General features: G+C 41.4%; 1 protein-coding gene across 3 annotated transcripts in view; it reads left to right on the top strand.

Moving 5' to 3' along the window:
- The window catches only part of Dlc1 (DLC1 Rho GTPase activating protein), a 382,113-nt gene that overhangs the window by 324,406 nt on the left and 44,731 nt on the right, over positions 1 to 12,976 (top strand). The window lies entirely within an intron of this gene.

Raw genomic sequence — 12,976 nt, forward strand, 5'->3', positions numbered from 1 at the left:
AAAAAAAAAACCCTAGAAATGATTTTTAAAATTATAAAAAAAAAAACTTTTAAAGATGTTAAGTAGGGGATAGAGAGTTTTCTAAAATTATTATTTTATGTTTTTCCTACTGATTCTTAAAGTTTATTCTCTTGTCATTTTTTCTAATTGATTTCTAATTTTGATCCATTTTTCTCAGACACTACGGCTGTTCTGAGTTATCTATCATTGCACAAATACTTCAACACAGGAGCTTAAAGCAATATCAGTTGTTATTCAGTTTGCTTATGGAGGATTGGCAGGACACAGCTGGCTACTTTTTCCTTAAGGTCTAATGATTCATGGTTCTCCAGAGAAACAAAACCAATAGAACAGATGGCTGGAGAAATGAATAGGTAGATAGGTGAGAGAGAGAGAGAGAGAGAGAGAGAGAGAGAGAGAGAGAGCTGGTAGTAGATAGATGGTAGACAGATGATAGATATAGATCAATGATAGATAGATAGATAGATAGATAGATAGATAGATAGATAGATAGATAGATAGATAGATAGATAGAGATAGCTGGTAGACAGATGATAGATATAGATCAATGATAGATAGATAGATAGATAGATAGATAGATAGATAGATAGATAGACAGACAGACAGTAATTTAACACAGGGATGGCTGACTCCCTACAGAGGCTGAGAAGTCCCATAATACATCAGCAACAAGGGGAATCAAGGAAGCTGGTAGTATTGCTTGCTCCAAAATCAAAGGCCTCAGAACTAAAGAAGCTGCTGGTGTAATTCTCACTCCAAAGCTAAAGACAAGAACCCAAGGGCTGCTAGTGCAAATCCCGGGGTCCCAAAGCCAAGACCCTGGAGCTGTGTTGTAAAAAGGGAGAGGTGATTCTCCTGCTCCAGGAGAGAGCAAAACTGCCCTAATTCTGCCTTTTTGTTTTGTCAGGGCGCTCAACTGGCTGGATGGTAAAATCAGCCCACTGTTCCAAATGTCATCTTTTCCAGAAGTAATGTCACAAACATACCAAGAAATAATGTTTTACCAGCTATCTATCTGGTCAACCCCTGACCCAATCAAGTGAACCCCTCAACTTACACATGCCAGGGCTCTTAGGTAGCTGAGTGTAAAGGTAGATGGGATTGGAGTCTTTCAAGCTTCCTCATTCTCGTAGGCCTTAACAATATACCTTAACAGCTGTGGGCTGAAGCAGCTAGAGCTTTCTGGAATTTCTATGAGCTTCCCATTTGATCTCCCCATAGCAGACCCACAGGGTGACCACACTTATTATGTAGTAGTGGGAACATCCAGAGTTAATTAAATCAAGACATTTGCAAAACTATCATGGAAGTAAAAGCAAAACCACTTCTACCAACTGATGATCACAAAGAACCTTCCAGAGTCAGAGGAGCCAACAGCGTTCTGTCTATTGATGAGAGAATTGCCAAAGGGTCTGTGGACATCTTTGTGGTTGATCTGATATTGCCTCTTTGAACTTTGTCAGGATTAGCTTCATGGGCACACTTTATAGTCCACACTTTTTATTTAATTGTCCTCACTTTCATTTGTTCCTAATATCACAGCATCAAGAATCTGTTATAATTGGTTGAGACTCCATGCCTAATTGATATATGTTATGACTGATAGGTACAAATTCCTGCATGTGATCATTAAAACTTTATTTTGTCCACTCAAGTGATCTAGAACTGTGAGAAATGCATTGAAATTTCCCACCACTGTGATATTTACCCACTCCTCCTAATTCGGATGAATTTGGCTTTGTGGAATTTGAGGCTGTGAGCACAGAGGTTGCTCTCCTGCATAACAAGATCAGGAGTGGCTTGCAATGACTCATTACTACTTACAGTTCTTAAAGCTTTTTATTTCTGACATGTATCGAGTTATCCTAATTGTTTTCCATAGTGTATACCCTTCACATTTCTTCCACTGCATACCTTTTGATGTAACTCAACTAAATACTATATAGCTAGGTTCTTATTTTTAATGTTATTGGGAATCCAGATATCTGAAGAACTCAGTTGTGAAATATAATTGACTTTTCTAATTGATTGCATGTATTTACTTATTATTGCCTTTCCTATATTCACTTTGTTAACCCACCAAAATAAAGACAACAAAGAGAAAGGAAGTAGCTGTTTGTTCAGCAACAGAACACAAACACAAATGAGGCACAGTCTAGTCCTTTCTCTACCGACCAATTCGTAAATGTCAATCTCTCACCGTTCTTGAGCCCTGTTACCAGATCTCCTTTTCAAAATGGATAATTTGCTGCCTTGCAGTTTCCCAAAATGCAACTTAATCCAGCTGAATTGGACTGAATCAGTAAGAGATAATTAAGGGAGTTAGTTACGCATGAAGAGGCAAGCTGTGGACCTGCTACAGCGCCACTCTCCCGCTGACTATTAAAGTAAGTTAATGACCCAGAGCTGTGGAGGAGTGTCCAGTGGCAACATGGTAAGGGCCAACATGCTGCAGTGACCAGCTAAGACAGTACAGTCCATAATCTTCCACAGGACGGCCCCACGTACCTCACAGCATCTTTATTGTGGACCAATTGATCATGGAGAAAGGCCGGCATATTGTAAATCAGGTGAATACAAGACACCTCTACAGCAGGAACAAACTCAAAACGGTCCCCCTTCCGATTTTTAGAATTTTGGTAGGCAGTTTTATTTTGTAGGTGGTTCAAAAGACATCTGAATATTGATTTTAACAATGAAAGTTTAGGGGCAAACATATAAATAGTTCTTTAAATAAGGTGAAAGAGAATAAACATGAAATTATTAGCATTATATTTGGCTACTGGAAAAACTCACATGCATTCTAGGACTTATTTATTATGAGGCATATATGAATAGACAGATTACCCTAGCACTTATGGAAGTTTTGGGAATTAGAAAGTGTCTCAAAAATATCATGACCCTAGGTCTTGGACTTATTCCTTATCTTCCACAGATGTTTTGTACAGAGGCTTCACTTTTTTCAGGCCAACCGTATTAGTTACTTCTGTGACAAAACACTGCCACTAAAAGTGACTTAGAGAAGAAAAGTTGGTTTGGAATTATGGTTCCCAAGAGAAAGTCCATGATAGCAGCGGAGGCGTGGCAGTAGCTAGCCAGAGCAGGGAGCTGAGAGATCACATCTCCAACCACAGACTGGAACGGGGTGAAGGGGAGTGAGGTACCAATTTTCAAAGCCCACGCCCAGTAATTCACTTCCCACCGCAAGGCTGCCCATCTCTCCAGATGACTGAGGACCAAGGGTTCTGATCATTGAACCTTTGGGTGGGTGGGTGGGGCATTTCTTTTTCAAACCACCACAACATCAAAACGCAAGGAAAATAAAATAAACTGGGCTCGGTGGCATGGGCTTATAACCCCAGCTATTTTGGAAGCCGAGGCAGAAGGATCACAAAGCTAACCTGAGCAAATTTGTTAAGTAGCCACAAAACAAAAGGTGAAAAGAGGGTGGAGGTTGTGGTTCAGCAGTTCAGCACTTTCCTCAAAAGTACAAACCCCAGGCTTAATGTCTAGTATCACAAGTATCACAGAAGAAAAAGAAAAAAAAAAAGACAGAAGGAAACCCTAGAATGGTTTTTGAAATCAAGAAATGTATAATTTAAAATAAAACTTCATTTTATAAACTGATTTTGTGTCTTAGCATTTCCTGTTTCAAACCATATAAACTACCTAATTAAAATTCCTAATTAATAATAATAATAATAATAAATAAGACCATTGGATTTTCTGTGATATATTAATTTTTTTAAAGAAAGGCTAAAAAAAATCAGGTGACAAACTACTAAAAATAAATGGCAAGTGGGCCAGTTTAATCCCAGCACTCAAGGGACAGAGGCAGGAGGATCTCTGAGTTCCAGGTTATCCTGGTCTACAGAGTGAGTCCAAGTCAAGAAAGCCAAGGCTACATAGTGAGACCCTGTCATAAAATAATAAAAATAATAAAGACAAAAGCTAATATAAGCATAATACTTCTAAGTCACTAGAAGAAAATGTTTCATTAAACAGAGCTGTAAGGAGACTATGGGATGACTAAGTCAGTAAAGAGCTTGCTACACAACCATAAAGACTGAGTTCAGATCCCCAGCACCCACAAGAAAATAAAAAGCCAGACGTGATGTAATGTTAAATTTGGGGAGCAGAGACAGAAAGATCCCTGGAGCTAGCTGGCCAACTAGTCTTGCTGATGGTGAGTTGCTGATTCAATGCTAGACACTAACTCAAAAGTAAGATGGAGATCACACACACACACACACACACACACACACACACACACACGTACGCGTGCGCACACGCACACACGCATGCATGCTAACAAGTACATATATTTACACCACATACAAATAAAAAACGTATGTTTAAATAGATCATTTAAACATGCTTCTTAATTTATACATACTGTCTTAGATAAGGTTTCTATTGCTCCAAAGAGACATCATGACCACAGCAACTCTTATAAAAGAAACATTTAACTGGGACTGGCTTACAGTTCAAAGGCTTAGTCCATTATCTTCATGGCAGGAGGACATGGATGCTAAGAGTTCGTTATCCGGCTGGGTGTGATGATATATGCCTTTAATCCCAGCACTTGGGAGGCAGAAGCAGGTGAATCTCTGTGGGTTGGAGGCCAGCCTGGGCTACAAAGTGAGTTCCAGGACAGGCTCCAAAGCTACACAGAGAAACCCTGTCTTGAAAAACCAAAAAAAAAAAAATAGGAGTAGTGATAAAGTGTTTCCCAATATATTGTGCACCCTAGTAAATTTATCTGGGGTCAGAGAACAGAACAGCCACTAGATATAGAGGCCAGAAAATGGTGGCAAACTCACCTTTAATCCTAGCATTCTGAAAGCAGAGATCCGTCTGGATCTCTGTGGGAATCTCTGTGAGTTCAAAGCCACACTGGAAACAACCAAGCATGGTGACTCACGCCTTTAATCCCAGGAAATGATGGCAGGAAGCAGGAAGGTATATAAGGTGTGAAAACCAGGAACTAGAGCCTGGTTAAGCTTTTAGGCTTTTGAGCAACAGTTCAGCTGAGATCCATTCGGATGAGGACACAGAGGCTTCCAGTTTGAGGAAAAGAGATCAGCTGAGGAATTGGTGAGGTAAGGTTAGCTGTGGCTGGTTCTGTTTCTCTGATCTTTCAGCGTTTACCCCAATACCTGGCTCCAGGGTTGTTTTTATTAATAAGACCTTTTAAGATTTGTGCTGCAAAAAAAAGTTATACATACACATCAGCAGACAGCAGGAAGAGAAGTGTGACAATGGGCCTGGCTTGAGCATCTGAGACCTCAAAATCCACCCCCAGTGACACACTTTCTCCAACAAGGCCACACCTACTCCAACAAAGCCACACCTCCTAATAGTGCCTCTCCCTAATGGCCTATGGGGGCCATTTTCATTCAGACTACCACACATACGTAATATATGTGCATGTGTATTTATATGTCTGGTTTGAAAACATGAAGTCTCTCAGGCAGCGTAAGTTTGGCACAAAAGAACATATATTATTCCTTTTATCACTTATTACACTTGATCTTAGCCAAAAGGCCGAGAAGCGATTCCTTTTATCACTTATATGAGGAACAGTCAAATTCAACAAAAAGTCATTGGAATAGTTGCTATCAGAGGCTAGGACAAGAGAATCAGCAGTTAAAGTCAAATAGAAACAGAATTTCAGTTTGGGAAAAGGAAAAATTCTCAAGGTAGAAAGTGGTGCTGGCCATATGACAATGAAGATCTGCTTAAGCTCCTGGACTCTCCACTTAGAAATGGTTTTGGTGGCAAATTTTATATTATGTAAATTGAATGCAATACATGTCGTAGAATATTATTTTAAGGTGTGTTACTTTTGTTTATGTTGCATTTGTTTAACTCTGTGAAGCTGTGTTACTGTGCCTGTCTAAAACACCTGATGGTCTAATAAAGAACTGGCCAATAGCAAGGCAGGAGAAAGGATAGGCGGGGCTGGCAGACAGAGAGAATATAAAAAAGGAGAAAACTGCCAGGTGGTGGTGGCACACGCCTTTAATCCCAGCACTTGGGAGGCAGAGGCAGGTGGATCTCTGTGAGTTTCGAGGCCAGCCTGGTCTCCAAAGCGAGTTCCAGGAAAGGCACAAAGCTACACAGAGAAACCCTGTTTCGGAAAAAAAAGAGAGAGAAAACTGGAGGAGGAATCTAGGACCGAAAGAAGGAGGAGGACTCCAGGGACCAGCCACCCAGCTACACAGCAAGCCACAGAGTAAGAATAAGATTTACAGAAGAAAACTGGAAAAGCCCAGAGGCAAAAGGTAGACAGGATAATTTAAAGTTTTGGAAAGCTGGCAAGAAAGAAGCCAAGCTAAGGCTGGGCATTCATAAGTAAGAGAAAGCCTCTGTGTGTGATTTATTTGGGAGCTGTGTGGTGGGTCCCCCAAAAGAGCCAAAAACAAACAGCAAATACAAACTTCAACAAATTTAGTATTCAAAGGAAATGTTAAGAATGGGGAAGTATTTCTTTTTGATTATATTTTAACAATAGCAATTGAAATGATCAAGTTGGTAAAACTGAATGCAGAAGAAGCAAGTACATTCAAACTCTGAAAAATGCCAAAAAAAAAAACCCTTTCAGGAAGACAGTTTAGAAAGACAGATGATAATAGGTAAGTAAGTAGATACATACATACATACATACATACATACATACATACATACATACATAGACAGATACATAGATACAAAAGATAGGTAGATAGATAGATAGATAGATAGATAGATAGATAGATAGATAGATAGATAGATAGATAGATAGATCAAATGCCCCTGAATCATTTGACCTCTTAATTCAAAGTAAGTGAATTTACCTATACAATTATTGCCATTGCTCTCTAAATTAAATTTATATTATCTAAGAATGCCTCTTTTTAAAAATTATGAAAAAATAAAAGTTCAGCATTGGTTAACTGCTTAATATGCTCATAAGATGGATATAATGCAACTATGATAAGGCATATTCATCAGCTATGTTAAGTGAATTAAAATATTATGCAGCAGGGGCTGGGGTCGTAGCTCAGTTGTACCTAGCATATGTACAGCTTGGATTTGATCCACAGCAGTGCCGAAAACCTGACATGGTGGCTTGTGCCTGTGATCTTAATACTTGGAACATAGAGGCAGGAAGATCACTTCAAGGTCATCCTTTGCAACATCCTGAGTTCAAAGACAGCCTGAGCGGCATATAACCCAGTCTTAGTAAATAAGTACACATACACACAATGAAACAATATATACTATGATCTCAATTTTGTCTGACCGGGAGTCTGGGCATGCAGATGGAATAGACCTACAATATATCTCAGTAATCTTAGGTAATTTGGTTATCAAGCTTCATTTTTTTCCTTATACTTTTCCATATTTTCTTAACTTTTCCCAATGCACATTTTAATCCATATTAAATGACAAAGATAAAAATACCATTTGCACTTATGCAGGGACACTTGGCTTAGTCTGGGAGGAAGGGACTGGACCTCCCTGGACTGAGTCTACCAAGTTGATCACAGTCCTTGGGGGAGGACTTGTCCTGGAGGAGGTGGGAATGGAGGGTGGGCTGGGGGTAAGGGGAGGGCTTGGGAGGGGGGAGAATAGGGGAACCCATGGCTGATATGTAGAACTGAATGGTATTGTAAAATAAAAAATATATATCACAATAAATAAATAAATAAATAAATAAATAAATAAATAAATAAATAAATGAATAAATAAATAAACATTAAAAAAATACCATTTGCTTCTAAAATAACATAGCCCATCCCCAGGAGTCAGGGAATTGTGTGCTACAAGCTCAAAAAGAATTGAAGTCAGAGGATGCTCACAGAATGGACAAAGCCGGCAGTTAACTTGGCTAATTTAGTGGGAAAGCAGCTTTGTTGCTCACATGGAATTAAAAAAAAAAAAAAATGATTGCAATTTTTGTTTGCCATTTGCTTGATTTTTGTATTGCCAGAGGCCACATGAAAGAGCGGATTCATCTTGGCGAAGATCAAATGAAATTGGGGTGTGGCGGAGGCATGAGACGATGGTGCGCGTCTCTGCTGGGTTCTCATCTCTGCCATTGTTAGTAGTGAGGCCTTAGGCTAAGCCGCAGCTGAGCCTTTGGATAAACTAGGTTTTCAAATAAATTCTACTGTAAATATGCTAAGTATCCCAGGAAAGCCGGCTCACTGAAATATTAGATCCACATCAAGAATTCACTGTGTCCAGACCTTCCACTGAGTGAGCATGCTGTAACTCCACCCTGGAGAGTGGAGCTAGAGGGGCCCAAGTTCAAGGACCAGCTTGCTATGGCTTTTGTTTGTTTGTTTGTTTTTCTTTGTTTCCCAAGAAAAGAAGGATAAAGATACAGCTCGTTGGTGGGCTGCTTGCCTGGCTTGTTGTAGATTCCATCTCTAGCACCTTGGTGAGAAAAAAGAATAAGAGGGGAAAAAAAAGAAAGAGAATCCCAAGGTCTCTGCAAGTTTATCTGTCCCAAGAAACTTCCCCTCCAGATCCCTATTGGTCTTCACTTTGGTGTCAACTGCCTTTCTCTGGCTTAATAAACACTTGTTTGAAAGAGAAGTGTACCATCCTAGGCTGGCACATAGTTTGGTTTAAGTGATTATCAAAAAAACATAGATTTACATCATTTATGCAAGAATAGAGTCGCTCAGTACCCCTCATTAATAACCTAAAGATGCTTCCAAATGAGTAAGTTTCCCATCCCCCTATTCCAAATGTGGATGGTCCAAAAAACTATAATAACCAATCTAGCTGAACAAGGCAGCTACTCCTGGTAAAGCTTTCAAAGCTTCAACTTTTTCACTGCCCAAATCCCTTCTTCCTCTCTCCTTTCTGTCCTACAGCTCCAGCATGTGGGGTTCGAAAACTTCTGAGAAAGCTAACTATCAGTTAGGAGAAGGAGTCAGGAAGATCCCAAACCGGGGGTCACTGACGCTAAAGAATAAAGAAGTGTTTCAGGACAGCCCTTGGGTTTCCAATTGAATTATGCCCCTTAATTGAAAACCGCTAACATTATTTTCAGGATTTTGTTTCTTTGTCCTATTTCCTTTGAGCATTACAAATCAAAATTATTTTCCCCAGTCATTTCACAATGTTCCATTGAGCACAAATTACATTACAACATTTTCCAAGCACAGAAGAGTCTTCAAGTCCTAAGGGAGGCAGAGACATTTCCAGAGATTATTTGGCTCCTATCTCTAGACCAGAGGTTTAAACTAATTGCCCCAGGGATAAATGAAGCCCAAAGTTGAAATTGCTCAGGATGGATTCAGATTTTTTTTTAATTAGTTGCCAGCATCTAAACAGTGGAAGCTTTGACATAAACACACATAAACAGGGCTGGTGGTGTATCTTGGTGGTGGAGAGTTTGTCTGGCATGCAGAGGCTGCTGGTTTGATTATCAACATAGCAAAGAAAGCGAAGGGAAGCAGGGAGAGAGAGAGAGAACAGAGCTTTTGACATTTCACCCAGTGCATTAGGGTTGTTCTGTTAGCACACGCCAAACGGCAAGTCCTGGAGCGGCAGCTCTCCTCTCTCTCCCCGCCCCCCACCCAGTCCCTCCCTTCCTCTCTTTTCTTAAGATTCATTTTTGCAATAACTTAATGATGTGTATGTGGCAAGGGGGTTGTGTTCAAGCGTCCTCTGAGGCCAGAGACACTGAATCTCCAGGAGCTGGATTTATAGGGGGGCATGAGCTGCCAGATGTGGGTGCTGGGAACCCAATTCCAGTCTTCCACAAGAGTAGTTTATCTCTTGGTGACCCAGTTTGCCAACCAAGGGGGCTTGCCTTACTCACTAACATCACAGGCTTAAGCCTTTTCCAGTTGCGTTTTGTTTTTAACAAGTGATGGTGGGATGAAACACAAGAAGGTGTCCTTGGACAATATCAGCAGTATCTAATTTCAACCATTAAGATCGAGTATGAACCCATAATCATAAAAAATAGTTCTCTTCATCTGCTCTGCTATTTAGGAGTTAGCAGTGAGATTTTTTTTTTTCTTTCCTTGGTAGTTCCACAGTCTTTAGGAAATAAATCTAAATAGAGGCTGCTGGGCTGCTGCTGTGAACAGCCTCCAAGCATCTAACACTTGCCTGAGAGATCAACAGAACAGGCCGTTATATACCATCTTAATATTCTTCAAACTCTGCCACTGGGGATCAATAATTGAGTGACAACCATCGACCTCTATGAAACCTAATTTAATTTGTGATGGATTTCTTTTTCTTTTCTTCTTCTATGTGTGATGTATGAGTACATGTGTTCATGTGTACACACACACACTTGTACACCCGTCCAGAGGTCAGAGGTCAGAGGTCAGTGGCAAGTGTCTGCCTCAGTTGTGATCTCCCTTACTGGAACCAGTACCCACCAATTTGGTTGGACTCCTTATAGCCAGAAAGTTCCAGAGATTCTCAGGTCTCCCAGTGCTGCTGCGCTCAGCAGGCTTCCTCTGTCTGGCTTTTCACCTGGATGCTGTGATCCTAAGCAGGTCCTCAGGCTTAGCGCACTGAGTGTCTTTGCCCACTGAACCACCTCCTCAGCTCTTGCAGCGGATATACATATTCTTACGCATGAAAAAGCTTTCAGTGACCATGACTGTTGGCTCTGGGAAAATGAGCTGGACTGCATGGGACAGCCTACCTCTGAGCCCAGTGGCTTAAGACCCAAATCTCAGTTAACGCAGCTCGGCGGTGGAGGACAAACACAGTTTAAGACCAGCTGCTTGGGACCGGCAGATGAAGCCTATGGTGATGGGTGAGAGGCTAAGTGAGCAGAAAGGACTCTGAGCTGGCTTGGAGAATCCTCCTTTATCTGGTCAACAGCATTGTCTGTCCACACTCTTGATGGTTTTGCCAGCACGCCCACCCCCACCCTCCACCCCCCACTGCCCCCACCCCTGCTTGCAAGAGCTCCTTTTGTTCGCAAAGGTTAAAGTCAAAGCTTTGTTCTGTGTTGTTTTCATTTTCTTCTGGACATTTTAAATAGGGATTTCCTGTGCAAATCTGATGTGTCGTTTAGTAAGCCAGTGGTCTACCAAAACCGCAGCTTCCTAGCCCGTGGATTCAAATTGTCACTGATGGAAAACATCCAGGGAGGTTGGGCCCGGTGGCTCAGACCCATGATCCCAGTTACCTGAGGGGTCCAGGCAAGAGAATCAGGAGTTCAAAGTCTGACGTACCGAGTGAGTTCCAGGTCAGCCTGGGCAACTTAGTAAGAATCTTAGCTACAAGTTTATAAAGCGCTGGGAAGGGGGGCGGGGCGGGAGGTGGCAGGGGCATGAAATAGCACAGTAGGTAAAGGTATTTGTCATACGTGCTCGTTAGTTTTTTGTCAACTCAACACAAGCTAGAGGCATCACCTCTTCTCAGAAGGTGAGAAAAGGCCTCATCAGATTGGTCTCTATGCTAGCCTGTGGGGCATTTTCTTGACTGGTCATTGGTGCAGGAGGACCCAGCCAACTGTAGGTAGTGGATTATATAATAAAGCAGGCTGAGCAAGCCACACACACAAGCCAGTGAACAGCACTCATCCATGGCCTCCGCTTTACTCACGGCTTCTCCGCTCCTCCCTTCCTTTCCTGTCTTGATGGACTGTAAGATGAAATAAGCCTTTTCATCCCCTGCATTAGTTTTTCATCAGTTTCATCACAGCCACAGAGAAGCAAATTAAGACACCACACAAGCCTGAAGACTTGAATTTGATCCTCCAAACTCATGCAAAAGCAGGAGAGAATAAACACAAAGTTGCTCTCTGACCTCCACATAGCACCATAGCCAAAAGAAAATATTTGGAGAAAACAACTGCATCTGTAAGTGAGCGTATGCAAATCTACATAGTGTTTACATTGTATTACATATTGTAAGTAATCTAATAATTATTAAAAAGTATGTAGGGAGGATATCCATAAGTTGTATGCAAACTATATGTGTCTTAGTATGACCGGTGTGTACATTCAGAGCTGCATCTGAAGGGCACACTAATAGTGGACGTGTTGACAATTCCTCTAGCATCCACACTTGGGAAAACAACTCCATTTTCTTGGGCAATTCTGATCTTTACTTTCTGGGCCCTCAACAGTCCCTCATTTCCATTCACCCCGCTTCTTCCCATCATTCTCTAAACCTTGATAGGCAGAGGCCACGTGCACCCCACACTGCCTTTGAGTCGCCAGCATTTGCTGTCAGGTAAATGCCCTGGCAACACAGATCTGTTGAGTGGAGGGCGAATGTGCCTTCCAAAGTGAGGAATTCTGGTAGGGTAAATTGGGGTGCCATTGGTAGAAGTGGGGAGAGTCTCATTTGTAACCCAGCATGGCCATGAAATCAATCCACTCTGAAGTATAAGGGAATAGATATTTTCTAGTTCTGTTTAGCCCTACCTAAGAATAAACTCTGCCCCAATTCTATCGCCTGGTCTGCCTAGCACCTCTTATCTAACATACTACACATTTCCCACTTGTTCTGCGTCTTGTATAGCTTCCCTAGGAAGAAGCCAACTCCAGAAGGATATGGGTCCCCTTTGCTGGCTACTCTATGATCCAGTGGAGAAACCATTTGGCCCATAGCAAATGCTCTCTTGGGACAGGATGAATGAGTTTCCATCAGTTGAGATAAACACACACAAAACACCAACTTACTCCAAAGTAAATTTTCATTTACTTTGCTGTGGGCATTTAAACACCGTACTCTAATTATATTCCGCCGCGAGTTTCAAAATGGGGCGTCTTACGATATGATGAACCTCCAACTAATAATAATACATGGCAGGTTGGGGGCCAGTCCATGAGCAGTTTTAGAAGCTGTGACTGTTTTTCCCCATTTTCTGACAAAAGACACTTATCCATCCTTACCTCCCCACTGTCCCTACCATCACAGGCCCAGACCTCTGCACTCAGCAAATGCCTCCAGACTCTTTGCCTTTACC

The sequence above is a fragment of the Peromyscus maniculatus genome, chromosome 17, assembly GCF_049852395.1.
Source record: "Peromyscus maniculatus bairdii isolate BWxNUB_F1_BW_parent chromosome 17, HU_Pman_BW_mat_3.1, whole genome shotgun sequence".
Lineage (NCBI taxonomy): Eukaryota > Metazoa > Chordata > Mammalia > Rodentia > Cricetidae > Peromyscus > Peromyscus maniculatus.